The sequence below is a fragment of the Amblyomma mixtum genome, chromosome 1, assembly GCF_055824585.1.
Source record: "Amblyomma mixtum isolate Tamu chromosome 1, ASM5582458v1, whole genome shotgun sequence".
Lineage (NCBI taxonomy): Eukaryota > Metazoa > Arthropoda > Arachnida > Ixodida > Ixodidae > Amblyomma > Amblyomma mixtum.
This window is the reverse complement of record NC_143012.1, coordinates 302213961-302226981: the sequence shown is the minus strand read 5'-3', so window position 1 is coordinate 302226981 and position 13021 is coordinate 302213961. Positions and strand designations below refer to the sequence as shown.

Sequence of the window (13021 nt, the reverse complement as noted above, 5' to 3'; positions counted from 1 at the left end):
ACGGGCCTCTAGAATTTCGCCTCCTCAGAAATTTGACCGTCGCGGCCGGGATCGAACCTGCGTCTTTCGAGTTAGCAGCCGAGCACCATAACCACTGAGCCACCGTGGCGGGTCCCACACTCTTCAGACGTGCAGCAGTAATGGCTTTCCATAGTCAATCGCTGCTATGGAATGTAGAAGAAAATAATGCAAACGTTCTGTCTGATCTCGCGATTAATAGTTTATGGAGTTTAAAGTCCCAAAGCGACTCAGGCTTGAGAGACGCCGCAGTGAAGGGCTCCGGAAATTTCGATCACCTGGGGTTATTTAACGTGCACTGGCATCGCACAGTATACGGGTCTCTAGAATTTCGCCTACATGGAAATTCGACCGCCGCGACAGGGATCGAACCTACATCTTTCAGGTCAACAGCCGAGCGCCATAACCACAGAGCAACCGCGGCGGCTGTCCGATCTCGTATTCACACACTAGTAAATGGGTCTTGGATGAAGGTAAAAAAATATACATGTCGCATTTTACATCTTCGAGATTACAGGAGGTAGAAAAGAATGTTACAAAATTCTTTTTGTGTGAAAAAATCAAATGCCTGCATTCAAAACTATGAATTTTAATGGATAAACTAATGTACGATGCTTGAATTTGATCGCGCAAGAAGATGCGTAGGGTGAACTTTTTACAAATAGGCCTGAGGCATAAGTTTTAATAACGAGGTGAAAGTGTCAGCCTCTCTAACTCCTGGCGGTGTATCTTTCGTTAGTTCAGTAAATCGACAAACTAGACAAATCGCTGCCTGCGCACGTTGATACAGCGTTAGTAAGTTAACTTCAGCGCAATTAGCATCGCTGACAAGTGATGACGAAGTAAACAAAAATACTTGAATAAAGAAGGCTGGTTCGTCCTGGTACGATTGCTTGCGCAAGCGGCCATCTGACACGAATTATATATGTTTTGTTCTCTACAAACGTGTGAAAACGAAGCCCACCATGTGTCGCTACTCAGCTTGTATCAACTCGCGAACTGTGTGCGCACATCTGTGTGCGCATAAGCGCGCACAGTTCTCAGACAGGCGCGATGACTTTAACAGCTTGCCAAGCATACAAGAGCACCGGCTATAATTGTCGAGAACGGATACCTTACGTAAGAGCATTCATAATGACTCCAGTCAGTCCCTCATTCCCTCACAGTCAGTCCCTCTATTCACGTTACTATTTGATATTGCTGGCATAACTGTAAACGGCCCGAACTTGTTCACAGCGCACTGCAACTCTGAATAGCATTCAACCCGAATGAAGAAACCCAAAGAAAAGAACCCGTGGCGGTGCGACAGACCGCAGGCGCCGTCTTAGCGCGCCTGCATCGACCTGCGCGCCAATTTCTTCGGGGGCTCTGTACTCCTTATGCCTTTGTTCGGCGCGGCCCAGGGTGCCGGGCGTCAGTGTGCCATTCGATTATTTCAGCCGGCGGACACTCGTCACGCGGATCCTCTTTGGCGCGTAAGCCGACAGAGCGCGCAGGCCTAGGGGAGGGAGGCCCGTGCCCTGTGCCGCAGACAGTTGGGAAATTAGTCCCTGGGACGAGTGGCCGGCCACCTGCTTGAGGTGCAGCACCGGTGCAGCGCGGGTTGGGGTGCGGGGAGGGGGAGGGGGGAGAGGCGAAGCCGATGCCGCGCTATATTTAACCCGGGACGGTCGATAATTTCCCCGCCGGAGAAAAAAAAAGGAGAGAGAATAAAAGGAGGAAGACCTGTTTGAATGCGCCGGCGGCTAGCCGCGGAGGGGATGGGCCCGGGGCCCGCCGGTGAGCGTGCCAGGACCTCGAGACACGCGATTCTCCGCACGCTCCCCGGCGGCGCCGACCGGTAGCGGAGGGTGGGGGGAGGGGCCTGTGTGGCGGCGCCGCCCAAGGAGGCGCTCACTTGCGTGCAGCAGAGGGTAGACTCTGCGGCAACGCATGCGGTGAGCGAAAGATGAGCGGGAACCAGGTGAGATGACGCGAAGGAGTTTTCGCTATCGAACCTCAGATGAACTTGAACTAGCATGAGGTGGCATTTACAAAAGGGTTGCAATCCACCCACTCTCTCAACCAGAGACTAAGAACTGCAAAAACTGCATTCTGTACTGAATAAGTGGACTATAAGTTGATGGAACCAGAGTCATACCTCTGACAATTGCAGTGCTTTCATAACTCGGTTAGCGCTTTCCTTTCGAGTATCATACGCAGCTTCATACACGTTGTGGAGAAAAAAAAAGGAGAGCCATCGGGAATGCGTACTCAGCTGCTGCTTGTCATGAAACCAGGAACAGCGAATGCACTGTGAAAACAGTGTGCTTTGAACAGATGGACCGGGAGAAGTCACGCCGGGGAACAGGCTCCAAGCAGCAAAACGGATTCAAAGACTGAGAACGGGAATCTCGGACGGATTGTACGAGTTGCGAAGCGCGCGAAGACATGGTATAGACAAGAGCAAAAATGGTCCTCGAAACAGCAACTTGAACAAGGGTAAAGAGGCGGACAGGCTTAGCAAGCTGACCAACGCTTTGCCAAGAGGGCCATTTTTTGTCTTGGCGAGACAACTCCTCTAGGCAAAATATTGGTAAGCTGGCTGAGCCTGTCCGCCTCTTTACCCTTGTTCAGATTTGTAGGTCGTGGGTAGGTTGCTTTAACGAAGGTGTTTCGTGAGGGTGACTACCCAATGCAAATGGGCGCCTAACTCGAGGCGACCACCTGAGCTGTCTACTTTCACTTTTTGTTGGCTCTTTTATTTGTTAGTGAAAAGTGAGGTATTCCAAATGTAATGAAGTCACTGAGCTGGCTGCCAGGCATTAACATAGTTTATGGCATGTATAACAAATCGAGGCGACAGTCTTAAACCAACATGTGACCATGTCCCACCTCACTGCGGTACTCATAGCGCCGAACGGGCAAATAAGCAAACGCCTTTCTGAAAAATCTTTAGTGGCGTGCGCGTGGAGGGAGATTGTCTGATTCACCTTACTTCGGCCTAAATCGGGTGCTCAGTGGTTATGGCGATGGGCTGTTGACCCGAAAGACGCGGTTTTTAATCACGGCCGCGGCGGTCGAATTTCGATGGAGGCGAAATCCTTGAGGCCAGTGTACTGCGGTCAAAATTTCCGGAACCCCTCACTAGGGCGTCCCTCGTAGCCAGAGTCACTTTGGGACGTTAAACTACCGTAAAACCCTAAAAAACTTCGGCCTAAATCATGTGGTGCAAAGGATATAAAAAAGGCCGCAACAAAGGCTTCAATAGAGGCTGCCTTGAAAGTATTTTAAAAGTAACTAGAATAACAAGAAGAGTAAGTAGAATGTCGTCTGTTTTTCTTGCGTCAGTGTCCTTGCACTATTTTGCAAATGTCTGCGAGGAGTATTAGTGCGTCCTGCATGCTGTGCTCCACCCACTGGGAATCTACGCTGCACCGAACTGCGGCCGCCGTGAGAGGCAAGGCGTAAGCGGGCCGTCGGGATCCTGCGGCAGCTCCGAAGATTAGGCTCGCTGGGCTGTGCACGCCAGCGCCGTCCGTGCGTCGTGATTAAGAGCCGCTCCTAATTGAAAGGCTCTTTAGACGAACCGCTTTAGAAAAGGTGCCACTGGTGCCTCTTCACGCCACGACGCACCTCTCACGTCACCTGTCGTGCGCTCCCTTCATTGCCTCAATGCGGTCCCGCCTTTCTTCCTTCTGTCTCCGTTACGGGATAATTCAGCGCGGTGTCGCTAGTGCGCATCATGACGCCTTACGTGAATAGCGTCGACACCTCAACGTCGACACTTCCTTCGCTGTTGGGTTTCTTGTTTGCTTGCGTCGATGGAGCCCATTACTGTTCAACAAGATCGAATCAGGATTGATGGAGCTTTTTCCCAGCTGCTTTATTTGCTCATTGATTGAGAGGAAAACGCGTCTGCTTATTCGTCACCGCTTCTTTTTTCGCTGTATTTCTTTTATGCAGCCCCTGACGAGGTTTGCTGTCGTAAAACTAAATCAGTTGAAAGCAAAGCAATTTGATTTGCCAGTGTGCGAAACGATCCGTGGCGTCAGGTGTAATCAGGGCTATTCTGTTAGGTGGAGTAGATTTCATTTAAGCAAGTAATTACTCATTGGCACCCACCTGCAAAGGAAAGCTACTAACTTGCTGAGAATTTTATAGTCGTTGAAGAGTCCATAGCTTTCTATTATAGGCGCATGGTAGGTAATTAATAATTGCTCTCATAATCCGAACTATTCGAATCTTGTGCGGAAGAGGCGACGACAAACGAGGTGTACAAACGACATGCACAGTGCGCAACGCACGTGCCCTTAGTGTTTCTTGTTTGTCGTCGTCTATTTTGCGCAGATATGCAAATTCAAGAATGGACCAACTGACGTACATCAGTGTTAATTGCACAAATGTTCGAACCAATTTGCTGCGGTGCAGTCAAACACAGACGGCGGCAAAAGCTTTCGAGACACGGATGTGAGGTAGAAAAATCTCTGCCTCTCCCGTAAACGAGAGTAGAGTAAGCATGAAATGTTTACGGGCCTAATGTCATCTCGGTGGACACCCGAACCGCACCGTGCAGGAAGGGAGGAACGCCACCACCCGTTCAGCGCAATGCCTTGCCATTTGAACGCAAGGTTTTTTGAGGAAAGGAAATGGCGCAGTAATTCTCTGCCATCTCGGTGGACACCCGAACCGCACCGTAAAGAAAGGGAGGAACGCCACCACCCGTTCGGCGCGATGCCTTGCCCTTTGAACGCAGCGCTTCTCCCCCGGATCACGTATGACAACGAAGTGTAACGTGGCATTTATGTGCTTTTTGCACGCGTTATTAGAAATCGGAAATTATTATTCCGTGCATTATCAAACCCACAGCTCCACTGATATCGTGATAAACATTGAGAAGGCACTGGCAGCAGTTATTTTTTGTCTCATTTGGAGACCAACCGGCGCTTGCATGCCGGTCGCGTAGGAGGGCTTAGAGAGTCTCGTTAAGTCTCGTACGGTGCCCGGATGTTCTCGTTTCAGAGCCCGGATGACTGGAATTGAGTGCCCGGATGACTGGAATTCAGTGCCCGGATGAGTGGATTTCAGTGCCCGGATGACTGGAATTCAGTGCCCGGATGAGTGGATTTCAGTGCCCGGATGATGGCTCTCGGTCTCGGCGTGACGTCACCACACTGCCGACAACGGGAGCTAAAAGCATTTCATGCTTAAAAATTATTCCGGCGAAGTCCCGCAAGCCACTCGCCTGAAATGCTTGCCAATATATGAGTAAACGTGCATAGCTCATCTCAATACCAGTCAAACGGTTCGCGAGGTAGTGCTACAATAAATTTGCTCCCGACCATGAGCGTCCTATAAACTTTTGCTGCCGACTGTGCGCAGGCAACTTTAAGCAGCAGGGCACAAGCAACACAAGCTAGCATATTCAGCACGCTTACACTTAGTATGCAAAGTAAGCGCTCATTCCATAGCGTATGATTCTTTGTTGGGCGTATTCTTTCATCTGTTGTTTAGTAACACTCATCTTGAGAAACGCGAAACACGGGACACAAGGAGAAGGACAGAAAGACACGACCGCTTAACAACGAGGGAATGCGCTCGTGTTGTGCCGTTCTTTTTCATGTGATCTCGTGTTTCGCTCTCTTCCAAGGCGATTCCCATCCAACTTGCTCAGGTTTCCACGCTTTTCCACCTGCTATTGTAACACTGCTCATCTCAACGGTGGAACGAGCGTCTCGTAGTATATACTGGCTGCCACCTCGAGGTGTCCTCTTTTCAGGGTTCGCTCCTCACGCTGATAATTATCCGGGGAAATGGTACTGAGCGGCACATAATACCGATAGCTGCATTTTAGACACTTCTGGGGCCAGACGGCGCTGCAGCAGAGAGTTTTAGCATAGCTGAGACGCGCTAGCGTGCACATATACCGAATTACCAAATGCTCCCTGCGAACACGCAGTAATGTACTAGGTATGCAACCACCTTTCGAACGACGGTGTTGCCCAGGTGGACCAGAGGCGTGCTTCAACTGCTTCTTAGTGGTTAATTACAGGAATAAAAATAAAATGAAAACGCAAGGAAAAGATGTTGCCGGTCGTGCCAATTGATATTGAATATCTTAAGAACCGGAGCTGCGGCCGGCGGAAATAAAAATTGGAGCAGACACTCAAGCTCCGCCTTGAGGGTATGACGCGAAAGCGTTCGTCGGCACATTGTTCTCGACAAACCCGATGCCACGAACGCCAGCATAGCTTCCGCGCCGCGCCGAACGAACGGGTAGCAAGCCGCAAGCTTTGCGGTGAACGCGCCTTGGATGTGCGCTGCGTTGTTCGCCGCTCACCGCATGATTCCTGCGTCCCCACACGGCCCCACTCAACACCGAACGAGAGGAGCAGGAGGCGCTGCCGTCGCGCGCTATGTGTAGTGGCGTACATTGCGAGGAGGAGGAGGAGGGAGTGGTTTTAGTGGGCGCCGCCTGATGGCGCTACGTGCGCTCGAAACGAAGAAGTAGCGGAAACTTACTTTGCTACTCGCTTAACTTCGACTTCTGTAATTTCCATGCTCATAATTACTAATATACGCCACAGTACATGTCTGTAACGCACCCTTCTGAGACAACACCGCATTCGCTAGAGACGCCTTTGTTCATTCCAAACCATCGAGCTGGCGTGGCTGACTGACCACGGCAGTGTCTTATGTACATAGCGTTTTGTGTGTTTTTGCAGAGTGTACTTTGGTTAAACGTTATGTGCCAAAGCCAGGCAATAAATAAAAAAGATGGCGTAGCGGAATGGTTAGCGTGCTCGTCTCGCTCTCCGAAGGCCCTGGTTCGATTCCCCAACTCAACCAATTTCCTACTTGGTTTTATTTATTAGTGCTTCTGGGATTTTTCGCTCACAGCCAACGCCGCCGACGATGACACCGGCTTCTCTGCGACAAGGGGCCCTTAACGATTTCGCGTTAAAAGGGCCAGGGAGGGGATAGTTTGGTGAAGTGAAGAGGGTAGCGATAGCGAGAAAGGATAGGGAAGAGCTATGTACGCCATTTACAAGATACAAAAACACAAAAATAAAGCAATTCAGGTACAGCTCGAAATAGTACTGAGCGCGAGCGACCACTGTAAATATTTACAATACATAGAACTCCGTATATAAAAAGCCGCGCGCATGTAGTATCCTGTAAGTAATAAATCGCGCGCGTGGCATACTGCACAAGCAGCTGGTGTGGGGCGTCCGGCCGCATATCGTCGAACAGTATTAAGGCGAAAGCCTTTAATGGCTCATACTGTCGGGACCAAGACGTGTTAGCAAATTTGTCCGCGTTTCAGATTGGTCGAAATGGTCGTGACGTCACTGCGCAAGAATTTTTGACGGGTGTCCACCGAGAAATGTGAGACAGTTACTGCGTAATTTCCTTTCCTCAAATACAATTTTCATTTTATTCATTACGGTCCCTCTTTCTTCTTTCACTCCACTTCCTCCCTTCCTGTACGGTGCGGCTCAGGTGGCCACCGAGATGACAGAGAATTACAGCGCCATTTCGTTTCCTCAAAAAGCGTTGCGTTCAAAGGGCAACGCATCGCGCCGAACGGGTGGTGGCGTTCCGTGGACTCCCTGGCAGCTATACGATATGCTGTCGCGTTGCACTCCTAAAGGCAAAGATTTAAGCGTCATTAATTGGCAGTTAATTAATGCACAATAGAATGTGAAGTGAACAATCGCGTAGCAGAATGCAGCACTCAGGCTTTCGCCTTTCACCACTTTAGCCGCTAAAGTTTCTCGTATTTTTTTACGTGGAGCGTTCTCGTCACTACGCGTACTACCACGCAAACCTCTCCTACTGCATATTCTCCTGCCCGGTTGCTATGTAATTGGGTTTCTTTCCCACCCCCTCCTCCTACCTGTCGGGACCTGGCTGGACTGGTTTGGAGCTGAAGGTGAAGACGAACAACGCCTGCTCGAGCAACAGGCTATCGGTATCTTAGGCGCCCAACGTTTTGTGCTCGAATAAAATCCTATACTACTACTAGTACTGCCACCTGGCGAGTAACAGGCAGGATGTCAAGCCCGCCTTCTTGGCGTCATGTAGAGCCGTTCTTGACCTGAGCTAAAGGAGGTAGTGGACTGTACAGCTGGTGTCCTCGAGAATGTGCTGCCATCTACCGTCATGTCATGCAGGCGTTCCTGGTATTGGGTGGTATTGTGGGAGGAGGAGGAGGGAAACTTTCATTTCTATTTACAGTGAGAGGTCGATGGGGCGAGCCGGAAGGGCCCGCCCCTTACAAACACTAGGAGGGATCCCTAGTCCGGGATCCCTGTGGCTTCCGCAGCGGCCCGGGCTCTAGCTACCAATGCCTGTTGGGCATGGAGTTCGGAGCAGCCGCGCAGGGCAGCTTCCCAGTCCTCTCGAGTGGGGTGGAGGTGGGGTGGGTAGGCAGGATTGGAAGGGCATGCCCACACCATGTGGTAGGTGTCCGAAAACTCCTCCTCACAGTGTGGGCACGCGCCCGAGAAAGAAGAATTGAAGTGCTTAAGTACTGCCGGGCACAGTACAGTATTGGTATAGAGGCGGAGAAGCCAGCGCTCCTCCACCCTGGTGAGGCCTTTACAGGGAGGGGGATAGAGACCATGAAAATTTTGATAAAGAGAGGTGATCTCTTTAAAGGTGATGGCCGGATTGAAATTGAATTCCGGATCAGGCTGCGGATGAGGCGACGCCCGGTGAGTAAGCGCGCGGGCGGCAGCGTCGGCTGCCTCGTTCCCCTCAAGACCCGCATGAGCCGGAGCCCACACGATGGTACGATGGGTCGGAAACCCTGTGTATTCGCATGCGTGGAGAATTTTGAAAGCACGGTCTGGAATATACCCTTGCTCAATATTGCGGCAGGCGCCCATGGAGTCCGTAATAATGACTTGGGACTCTGGATCTGCGGCGGCCAGTGCAATGGCGATCTCTTCCGCAAATGTAATGTTTGGGGCACGGAAAGTAAGGCCCTGAACTGTAGTGTTTTGGTGGATGACGGCCGCCGTGTACCAAGGGGATGGTGAAGGGTGTGATACCGTTATCACTATCTCGTCTTCGTCCAAAGCGCACCATGGTCCAGAGGGATGTTCATAGAAGGGCCGGAAAAAGCTAAGCTGAGCCCATTTCGATGAGATCAGTGGAAAAGTAGGTTTGGTTTGGTTTGGTTTATTGGGGTTTAACGTCCCGAAGCAACTTAGGCTATGGGGGGACGCCGTAGTGAAGGGCTCCGGAAATTTTGACCACCTGGGGAAAGTAGGTTCTAGAAAGATAACTCCCCAGTTAGTCGAAGTCCTGCATTTGAATTTCTATGAATAAGCCACATAAAGACAAAACCACCGGCTGCTCACTCTGGCCGCCGGCGCTAGCGGTCAAAATAAGCCTTACGGACGGATGAAGCCCTGAAGCGAAGCGCATAGCAGACCCCTCTGTCCCTCAACTGAGCGCCGCTGAACGTAAAGAAACAGTTGAGCAAACAAGGAAAGGGAGAGAGAGACACACTTTATTTGCCCCAGGTGTCGGGAATTAGGGCAGGTGGGTACTGTGTGTCTCCCAGGTGAGGAGCGACCTCCTGGGCCCACGAAAAGAGTGCAAGTTGAGTGGCATTGTCCGGCTGGGTGAAGAGTTGGTCCCACCTTTCCGCAGGGGGAGCTGGCAGGAGTTCCCATGGGGGCAGGTTATTTGCGCATCCCCAGAGGATGTGTGTCTGAGTGGTGCGCCTGAGCCAAAAAGAACCGAAACCAAAGAGCAAAAGGGAATTAAAAAAAATTCCAGTCATCCGGGCTCTGAAACGAGAACATCCGGGCACCGTACGAGACTTAACGAGATTTAACGAGACTCTCTAAGCCCTCTGCCTCTCCCGTAACCGAGAGTAGAGTAAGCATGAGATGTTTACGGGCCTAATGTCATCTCGGTGGACACCCGAACCGCACCGTACAGGAAGGGAGGAACGCCACCACCCGTTCAGCGCGATGTCTTTCCATTTGAACGCAAGGTTTTTTGAGGAAAGGGAATGGCGCAGTAATTCTCTGCCATCTCGGTGGACACCCGAACCGCACCGTAATGGAAGGGAGGAGCGCCACCACCCGTACGGCGCGATGCCTTGCCCTTTGAACGCAGCGCTTCTCCCCCGGGCCCCTGTGCGCCTGCGCGGCTTTGCTTCGATACGCGAAGCCCCTGAGAGATCACGTATGACAACGAAGTGTATCGTGGCATTTATGTGCTTTTTGCGCGTTATTAGAAATCGGAAATTATAATTCCGTGCATTATCAAACGCACAGCGACTGATATCTTCATAAACATTGAGAAGGCACTGGCAGCAGTTATTTTTTGTGACTCCTTTGGAGACCAACCGGCGCTTGCATGCCGGTCGCGTAGGAGGGCTTAGAGAGTCTCGTTAAATCTCGTCAAGTCTCGTACGGTGCCCGGATGTTCTCGTTTCAGAGCCCGGATGACTGGAATTCAGAGCCCGGATGACTGGAATTCAGTGCCCGGATGATGGCTCTCGGTCTCGGCGTGACGTCACCACACTGCCGACAACGGGGGCTAAACCATTTCATGCTTTAAAACTCTGCCTCTCCCGTAACCGAGAGAAGAGTAAGCATGAAATGTTTACGGGCATAATGCAAAGCGCACGCGGACACGACGAGACGCAGGCCTGACAAGAATGTATATGCAGCGCGTTCGAAACTCTGTAAAGTGCGTAGAGGCGAAAGCGTTTTCAGCACCACTTTTCGTATGTGACACTGGTGATGTTACCACAGGATTATGTCACACATAATTCATGACGAAGTAATGACAAATTACTGATTAGTGTGTAATGACTGATTAATGACTAAATACTAATAAACTGCTAATTAATGACGCTTAAGCTTCGCCTTTAGGAGTGGAACGCGACAGCGTGTTGTAGCGCTGCCAGGCAGTCCGCGGAACACCACCACCCGTTCGGCGTGATGCCTCGTCCTTTGAACGCGACGCTTTTTGAGGAAAGCAAATTACGCAGTAATTCTCTGCCATCTCGGCGGACACCCGAGTCGCACCTTACAGGAAGGTAGGAACGCCACCACCCGTTCGGCGCGATGCCTTGCCCTTTGAACGCAACGTTTTTTGAGGACAGGAAATGGAGCAGTAATTCTCTGTCATCTCGGTGGACACCCGAACCGCACCGTACAAGAAGGGAGGAACGTCACCACCCGTTCGGCGCGATGCGTTGTCCTTTGAACGAGACGCTTTTTGAGGAAAGGAAATGGCGCAGTAATTCTCTGTCATCTCGGTGGACACCCGAACCGCACCATACAGGAAGGGAGGAACGCCACCACCCGTTCGGCGCGAAGCTACCGGCGCTTGTATGCCGGTCCTGTAGGAGGGCTTAGAGAGTCTCGTTAAATCTCGTACGGTGCCCGGATGTTCTCGTTTCAGTGCCCGGATGAGTGGAATTCAGTGCCCGGATGTTGGCTCTCGGTCTTGGCGTGACTATCACCACAATGCCGACAACGGGAGCTAAAACCATTTCATGCTTAAATATTGTGGCATGTATGTGCTTTTTGCACGCGTTATTAGAAATCGGAAATTATAATTCCGTGCATTATCAAACGCACAGCTCGACTGATATCTTGATAAACATTGAGAAGGCACTGGCAGCAGTTATTTTTTGTGACTCGTTTGGAGACCAACCGGCGCTTGCATGCCGGTCGCCATGGAGGAAAAAAAACTAGGAGAGAGTGCGCTCAGCCTCTGCAAGCCATCCTCCTCTGACGCCGCTGCCGAGGGCCCTTTTGCGCACTGACTCTTGGGAAATAGGCCCTCCTCCACAGTTACTAGACTGCCAACCAGCGGTGCTTTTTAGTGAACGTCCGTGCTCCGATGTAGCGCAGAAGCGCAGCGCTTGTGTTGCAGCTTTGGCGGAATGCGTACCGAGCTCGCATTCCGCCGCTCGAATTCCGCCTCGCATTCCGCATGTCTGAAGGCTCCGCGTATCCACACTTCTGTTGATTACACTCGAGTTTTTGGGAGCACTGTAGAAAACTGGAGGTAAACTTTTCATCAAAGGGTGCGGCCGCGACCTCGTCACTGTTCAACTGTGTTTCATATAGAGAATAGAGAGCAATTCCTCTCGTCGTTATACACACATACGGAGCGTTTATTTCAGCGCATGCTATAAGCGCAGAACTCGAGAGTAGGCGAAGAAAACTGGCCTCTAAAAAAGGGTGCAGTGGCTTCCAGAGCGCTCACGGCGGACGGTAACGAGCGCTCCGGCGCGCTGCGCAAGATTCTATTTCTCGCGCAGGCGGACTTCGGCCCGCCCTTGGGCCCGCCGTTCTCCGCTAATCTCGAGGCACAAGTCGCGCCGAATACGCTCGCGCACATAAGCGGTTCCGACGTGAAATGCGGCTGTGAAGTATTTCTCTCTCTCGCTGTCGAGAGAGAGTGCCGGCGGCTTTACGTCTGCCCCTGCGCGGTGTCTCCCGGCCACTGCGCACAATCACTTACAAAAAGAAGTAAACTGTATGTACTACATAGCCGCGCGCACGTAGCGTCCTGTCTCGGACTAATCGCGCGCTCGGCACACTGCACTAGCGGCCGGGGTGGGGCGCCCGGCCGCGTATACCGTCCGAGGTAGCACCAACGGAGCGTTCGTGTCACGCGTGCACTACCTGGCAAAGAGCAAGAGGGAAGTCAAGTCCGCCTGCTTGATGAACGCACAGAGGCTCACCATTGTTCTGTCACGGATGCGCGCACTGCCGCGCGCCCACAGGAGCGCTTCGAGACCGTCCGGGTTGATACCCAGCGCCCTGTAGGCCGCGAGCATCTCGCGACGCGGCACTGCAGAAGCGGCACAGCGAAGGAGCATGTGCTCCAATATCTCCACCAACATTAACGTTGGTCTCCACTGCGCCGCAGTCAGCGCACGCGTCGCTCGGGGATGGTGGCCGCTGCGGCGAGCGAGCAGTTTGTGCTCACCACGGAGCCGTCAGTGAACACAAGCAGATGGTCGCGCAGTTGC

General features: G+C 51.8%; 1 protein-coding gene across 4 annotated transcripts in view; it reads right to left on the bottom strand.

Annotated features, from left to right (window-relative positions):
* Positions 1–13021, bottom strand: part of LOC149372217 (uncharacterized) — a 125073-nt gene that overhangs the window by 9496 nt on the left and 102556 nt on the right. The window contains exon 1 of one of the 4 annotated variants that reach the window (XM_089566617.1): positions 7898–8150. The exons of the other annotated variants lie outside the window; for them this stretch is intronic. The gene's annotated coding sequence lies outside the window, so the exon portion shown is untranslated. Of the gene's footprint in view, positions 1–7897; positions 8151–13021 lie in introns of those variants that run through there. 4 annotated transcript variants of the gene reach the window in all.